Source organism: Oryctolagus cuniculus, chromosome 1, assembly GCF_051225735.1.
Source record: "Oryctolagus cuniculus isolate XC-2025 breed Fujian yellow rabbit chromosome 1, ASM5122573v1, whole genome shotgun sequence".
Lineage (NCBI taxonomy): Eukaryota > Metazoa > Chordata > Mammalia > Lagomorpha > Leporidae > Oryctolagus > Oryctolagus cuniculus.
Genome location: NC_142867.1, coordinates 7293835 through 7301085, shown reverse-complemented (window position 1 = coordinate 7301085; position 7251 = coordinate 7293835).

Genomic DNA, 7251 nt, shown 5'->3' with positions numbered 1-7251 from the left:
CCCAAATGGATGTTGGCATCGCAGGCAGCGGCTTTACCCGCTACGCCACCATGTCGGTCCCAATAAATCTTTTTTTAAAGGAAAAATGGGCACAAGGATTTGAAATGATACACAGAGGCTTCCTGTGGACTCCGCTCCTTGAGGCTTCAGATCTGCCTGGGCCCTCCATTAAGCCCCATCCGCCACAAGCAGGTGCATTGGCTTCTGCTCATCTTCTTCCTCTGCCCCTGTTCTTGATTCCTCTCACTGTACCCAGCCTTTTGCTGGCATGGGGAAGTGACCCTGAGGTTAGGAAAAGACCGTGTGGAGCGGGAGCATTGGTAGGGATTGGAACCCACCCGGTTGATTTCCAGAGTTTGGGCTTATGACCATCACAAAACCTATAGTACAGTGCAAAGGAACCTTTCAAGTCAGCAGTTTACAGGTTTGGCGAGAAAGAACACCAGCACTGGGCACATGGTTGAGATGCCCACATCCCTTATCAAAGTGCTGGGTTCAAGTCCCAGCTTTCCAACTCTGCTAGCATGCATCCTGGGAGGCAGCAGGTGGCGGCTCGTGAGCTTGGGTCCCTGCCACCCTGAGGGAGACCCGGATTGAGTTCTGGGCTCCTGGCTTTGGCCTGGCCCAGCTCTGGCTGTCGCCACCATTTAGAGAGTGAACCAATGGGTGGAAGACCACTCTGCCTCTGTCTCTGTCTCTCTCTCCCTTTCAAATCAATTACTTAATTGATGAATTACATTTTTTAAAAGAATGTCATGACTGACTAGAGCTGTGCAGATGACAGAGATTGGCAGACCCAACGCCAAAAGCACAAGAATAAAGTGCTTGGGCCCCTGCCCCCGCGTGGGAGACCTGGAAGAAGCTCCTGCCTTCAGATCAGCGCAGCTCCAGCCGTTGCAGTCATCTGGGGAGTGAACCAGTGGATGGAAGACCTCTCTCTCTCTGTCTCTCTCTCTCTCTCTCTGCCTCTCCTTCTCTGTCTATGTAACTCTGACTTTCAAAATAAATAAATATTTTTTAAAAAAATGAGAGTGAAAAGACAACCCGCAGAACAGGAGAAAATATTTACAAACCATGCATCAGATAAGGGTCTAATATCCATATGTAAAGAACACCTACAACTCAACTGCACAAAAACTAACAACTGGATTTTTAAGACGAGGGAAGGATTTGAACAGACAGTTCTCCATGGAAGATATACAAATGACATCAAAAGCACATGAAAGATGTTAGGTGTCACAGTCGTTAGGAAAATGCAAATCCAAGCCACTCTGATAGCTCTGTGCACCTGCTGGGCTGGCTGAAATATCAAAGATGGACAGTTACAAGTGTCGGCAAGGATGGGAAGCAGCTGGTTCCTCTTACGTACTTCCATGGCTGCTGGGAATGCATGGGGTGGCAGCTGCGGAGCAGAGCGTGGCATGTCCCCGGCAGGCTGAGCAGAATCATCGTCTCACTCAGCAATTCCCCTCCCAGACCTGCACCCCCACGGAACTGAAAACAGATGTTCCAACAAAAACTTGCCCTTGAACGTTCATAGCAGCTGAACTCACAACAGCCAAAAGGTGGCAACAGCCCCAATGGCCAGCGCTGATGAATGGAGTGAAAATGTGACACACACACGCTGTAGAACTCACCCAGTAGCAAAAAGAAGTGAAGTTCTGACACCTGGTACAGCGTCGGTGAACCTAGAAAATGCTGTGCTAACAAAAAGAAGCCCACCCAAAGGCCATCTAGTGTATGACTCAATTTATACGGAAAGCCCAAACTACAAGTTTATAGTGACGGAATGTAACTCATGTCTGCCTAGGGATTAGGGGTGAGGGAGAAGAATGGGGAGTGTGGCTAATAGGCCTGAGGTTCCTTTTAGGAGAGGTTAAAGTGTTCTAAAACTAGGGACTAGTGTCACAGCGTAGTAGGCTAAGCCTCAGCTTGTGGCGCCAGCATCTCGTATGGTCACCGGTTCAAGTCCCGACTGCTCCTCATCTGATCCAGCTCTCTGCTGTGGCCTGGGATAGCAGTGGAGGATGGCCCCAGTCCTTGGGCCCCTGCACCTGCATGGGAGACCTGGAAGAAGCTCCTGGCTCCTGGCTTTGGATCAGCTCAGCTCTGGCCATTGCAGTCATTTGGGGAATGAACCAGTGGATGGAATACTTCTGTCTGTCCCTCTATCTCTCTGTAACTCTACCTCTCAAATAAATAAATAAATAAATAAAATCTAAAATAATAATAATAGTAAAGTATTCCGAAACCTGATTGTAATGATGATTGCACAGCCCAGTGAATACACGAAGAACATGGATATGTACCTTACGTGAGTGGTGCACGGTAGGCTTTGGGCGCAGTGGCTAAGTCAGCCCTTGGGACACCTGCATGCCTTGTTGAGTAGCTGGGTTCTGTCCCAGCTCCACGCTCCATTCCCGCTTCCTGAGCTCCCTCGAAGGCAGCAGACAACAGCCCAAGTACTTGGGTCCCTGTGTCCCATGTGAGAAACCTTAACTGAGTTCCCAGCTCCTAGCTTTGGACATTATGGGCATGAACCAGTGGATGGGCGTGGGGGGGGGGGATCTCTCTCTCTGCCTCGCAAAAAAAAAAAAAAATATATATATATATATATATATATATATATATATATATACTTGAAAGTATATATACACAGAGAGAAGGAGAGGGAGGGAGGGAGGGAGAGAGAGAGAGGCCTGCGCTATGGCGTAGTGGGTAAAGCCACCACCTGCAGCGTCAGCATCCCATATGGGTGCTGGTTCAAGTCCCAGCTGCTCCACTTCCAGTCCAGCTCTCTGCTGTGGCCTGGGAAAGCAATGGAAGATGGCCCAAGTCCTTGGGCCCCTGTGCCAGCATGGGAGACCCAGAAGCTCCTGGCTCCTGGCTTCGGATCAGCACAGCTCCTGCCATTGCCAACTGGGGAGTGAACCATCGGATGGAAGACCTCTCTCTCTCTCTCCTTCTCTCTCTACATAACTGACTTTCAAGTAAATAAATAAATCTTTTAAAAAAAAAGATAAAAAGATGGGGCCAGCGCTGTGGCACAGTGGGTTAAAGCCCTGGCCTGAAACGCCGGCATCCCATATGGGCGCTGGTTCGAGGCCCGGCTGCTCCACTTCTGATCCAGCTCTCTGCTGTGGCCTGGAAAGGCAATGGAAGGTGGCCCAAGTCTTTGGGCCCCTGCACCCGTGTGGGGGGCCCCTGCACCCGCGTGGGAGACCCAGAGGAGGCACCTGGCTTCTGGCTTCGGATCGGCTCAGCGCTGGCCCGTTGAGGCCATCTGGGAAGTGAACCATCAGATGGAAGACCTCTCTCTCTCTCTGCCTCTCCTTCTCACTCTGTGTAACTCTGACTTTCAAATAAATAAATAAATCTTAAAAAAAAGATAAAAAGAGTGCTATATATGTATAAATGAAAATCATATCTCAATAAAGCTATTTTTAAATAACCTGAAAGATAGTGGACATTTGACCTAGCAGTTAAGAGACTGGATAAGACACCCATGCCCTGGGCTGGCGCTGTGGCACAGCGAGTTAAGCCTCTTCTGGAAATACCAGAATCCCATGTGAGCACTGGTTCAAGTCCCAGGTGCTGCACTTCCAATCCAGCCTTTCTACTAACGTTCCTGGGGAAAGCAGCAGAAGATGGCCCAAGTGCTTGGGCCCCTGTACCCACATGGGAGACCTGGTTCCTGGCTCCTGATCTTTGGCCTGGCCCAATCCCAGCTGTTGCAGCCATTTGGGAAGTAAGCCAGTGGATAGAAGATCTTCTCTCTCTCTCTCTCTCTCTCAACTCTGCCTTTCCAATAAATAAAATAATTTTTTTTAAAAAGACGCCCATATCAGAGTGCCCGGGTCCAGTATCCATCTCTGGCTCCTGAATCTAGCTTCCTGCTCTCCATACCCTGGGAAGCAGCAGCAATAGACAGTAACTGAGTTCTGCCACCCACGTGGGAGATCTGGATGGGGTTTGAGGCTCCTGGCCTTGGTTGCAGCCCAGCCCAGGCCATTGTGGGCATTTGGGGAGTGAACCAGCAGATGGATCGCAAACTCTTCTCCACCCTATTGCCTCTCATCCTGTCTCTGTCTCTGTCTCTCTCTCTGTTTCTTTTTCTACGTGTGTCTCTTCATGTGTGTGTATGTGTGTGTCTTTCTCTCTTTCTTTCTCTGTTTTTATAACTCTCTAATCAATCAGTATATATTTTTTAAACCCTGAAAATCTCAAAACTGAAGAAACCGCTTAATCCTGGGTAAACTGGGAGGGTTAGTCTCCAAATTGCAACCCTCTACTCCATAAAATAAAAAAAATTTAAAGATTTATTTATTTTATTTGAGAGGCAGAGAGAGAGAGAGAGGGAAAGAGAGGCCTTCCATTCACTCGTTCACTCCCTAAATGGCTGCAATGGCCAGAGCTGTCCCAATCCAAAGCCAGGAGCCAGGAGCTTCTTCTGGGTCTCCCACATGGGTGCAGGGGCCCAAGGACTTGGGCCATCCTCCACTGCCCTCCCAGGCCATAGCAGAGAGCTGGATCAGAAGTGGAGCAACTGAGACTCGAACCAGAACCCACATGGGACGCCGACCCTGCAGGCAGCAGCTTTACCTGCTAGGCCACAGCGCCAGCCCCTATAAAATAAAATGTTAAGAAAGAATAAAGGGACGGGGAAGGAATGCTATGTCATGCTAATACTATGTATCAGCATGCTGTGGGACAAGCAGTCCTGAAACTCGGTCACTGATGAGAGCCAACGTGTGCTTCTCTCTCACAAGCGTGGGGCTCGCCTGTAGCTGCACCGGGCTGGCCGGGCTGGGCTGGACCCCAGACCGTGAGCCGGGCCTGGGTCTGTCCAGGTACCCTCATTCCAGGACCCAGGCTGAAGACGCAGCGTTTGCCGGGCCCTAATCTTGCCGTGGTGGGTGAACGTGTTAGCCTGCTCCTTGTGGCTGCAGTGAGACACCTGAGCACCTAACTTGCCAAAGAGAGGAGGGTGGTTTCTGGTTTGTTTGTTGTGTGTGTGTGTTGGTTTTTTTGTTTGTCTTTTACAGGCAGAGTTAGACAATGAGAGAGAGAGACAGAGAGAAAGGTCTTCCTTCCGTTGGTTCACCCCCTAGTTGGCTGCCATGGCCGGCGCACCGCGCTGATCCGATGGCAGGAGCCAGGAGCCAGGTGCTTCTCCTGGTCTCCCATGGGGTGCAGGGCCCAAGCACTTGGGCCATCCTCCACTGCACTCCCTGGCCACAGCAGAGAGCTGGCCTGGAAGAGGGGCAACCGGGACAGAATCCGGCGCCCCGACTGGGACTAGAACCCGGTGTGCCGGCGCCGCTAGGCGGAGGATTAGCCTAGTGAGCACGGCGCCGGCCAGTTTGTTGTGTTTTGTTCTTGTTTTAGCGTATGGTTTTGGAAACTGGAAGTCCAAAGAGCGTGGTGTTGGCTCTGGGAAGGGTCCCCTGGCAGAGGGTGGGAGCACCAGCGGGGGTGGGGGTGGGGTGGGATCACGTCTCCGTCCAGGAAGCTGGAGAGAGTCTGGGGTGGGGCCAGGTCAGGCTCTCATAACAGCCTCTTGGGAAAACCAACCTGGGTCCCAAGAGAACTACTTAATCCCTTTCAAGGACACACCCCCTGCTGACCTCAGGGCCTGCCACTTCCACTCCACCTCCCAAAGATCCGCACCATCTCCCAGCACAGCCGCCCTGGGAAACAAGCCTCTGAAACCTGTCCCCTTAGGGAACACTCACCCCACACGCAGACCACAGCAATGGCACAGGCACAAGAGGCCAAGTCACTCCACCCCACACAGGCTCTAGGAAGCTTCCGCTAAGACACAGCTTACTTACTTCATGCCTGCTCTTGCTCCGTTGGCCAGGGCCAGTCTCGCAGCCAAGCCCAAAGTCACCGGGGTGGGAATGTAGTCACTTCCCAATGCAGACAGTAAGGAGCCTGTGTTGTGGTATAGTGGGTTAGGCCGCTGCCTGTGCCCATAGGGGTGCCAGTTCGAGTCCCAGCTGCTCCACTTCTGAACCAGCTCTCTGCTAATGCACCTGGCAAGGCAGCAGAAGATGGTCCAAGTCCTTGAGCCCCTGCACTCATGTGGGAGACCTGGTGGAAGGTCCTGGCTCCTGGTTCTGGTCTGGTCAAGCCCAGGCAGAGTTACAGCGAGCGAGGGAGGGAGGGAGGGAGAGAGAAAGAGAGGTTTCCCATCCACTTTACTCCCCAAGTGGCTAAAATGACCAGTGCTGGGCCAATCCAAAGCCAGGAACCAGTAGCCTCCTCGAAGACTCCCACATGGGTGCAGTGGCCCAAGCATTTGGGCCATCTTCCACTGCTTTCCTAGGCACATTAGCTGGGAGCTGGATCAGAAGTGGAGCAGCTGGCTGGTGCCATGGCTCACTTGGCTAATCCTCCACCTGCAGGGCCAGCACACCAGGTTCTAGTCCCAGCTGGGGCACTGGATTCTGTCCCGGTTGCTCCTCTTCCAGTCCAGCTCTCTGCTGTGGCCCAGGAGTGCAGTGGAGGATGGCCCAACTGCTTGGGCCCTGCACCTGCATGGGAGACCAGGAAGAAGCACCTGGCTCCTGGCTTCAGATCAGTGCAGTGCGCAAGCCGCAGCACACTGGCCATGGAGGCCATTTGGGAGGGTGAACCAGGGGAAAAATGAAGACCTCTCTCTCTCTCTCTCTCTCTCTCTGTCTCACTGTCGAAATCTGTCTGTCACAAAAGAAGAAGAAGAAGAAGAAGAAGAAGAAGAAGAAGAAGAAGAAGAAGAAGAAGAAGAAGAAGAAGAAGAAGTAGTAGTAGTAGTGGTGGAGCAGCTGGGACTCGAACAGGTACTCACATGGTATGCTGGCATTGCAGCAGGCAGCCTCACCTGCTAAGCCACATGCCTGCCCCTGTAGATCTATTTCTATTTCTCGTGTTTGCTTCCAGTTTGGATCAATATATTAAGCAAATTTTTGCTTCTGGGGCTGGTGCTGTGGCGTGGTGGGTAAAGCCACCACCTGCCATGTTCTTCCTTCTCCTTCTCCTTCTCCTTCTCCTTCTCCTTCTCCTTCTCCTTCTCCTTCTCCTTCTCCTCCTCCTCCTCCTCCTCCTCCTCCTCCTCCTCCTCCTCCTCCTCCTCCTTCTCCTTCTCCTCCTCCTCCTCCTCCTCCTTCTTTTTCTTTTTGACAGGCTATGGCCTGGGAAAGCAGTAGAAGATGGCTCAAGTCCTTGGGCCCCTGCACGCATGCAGGAGACTTGGAAGAAGCTCCAGGC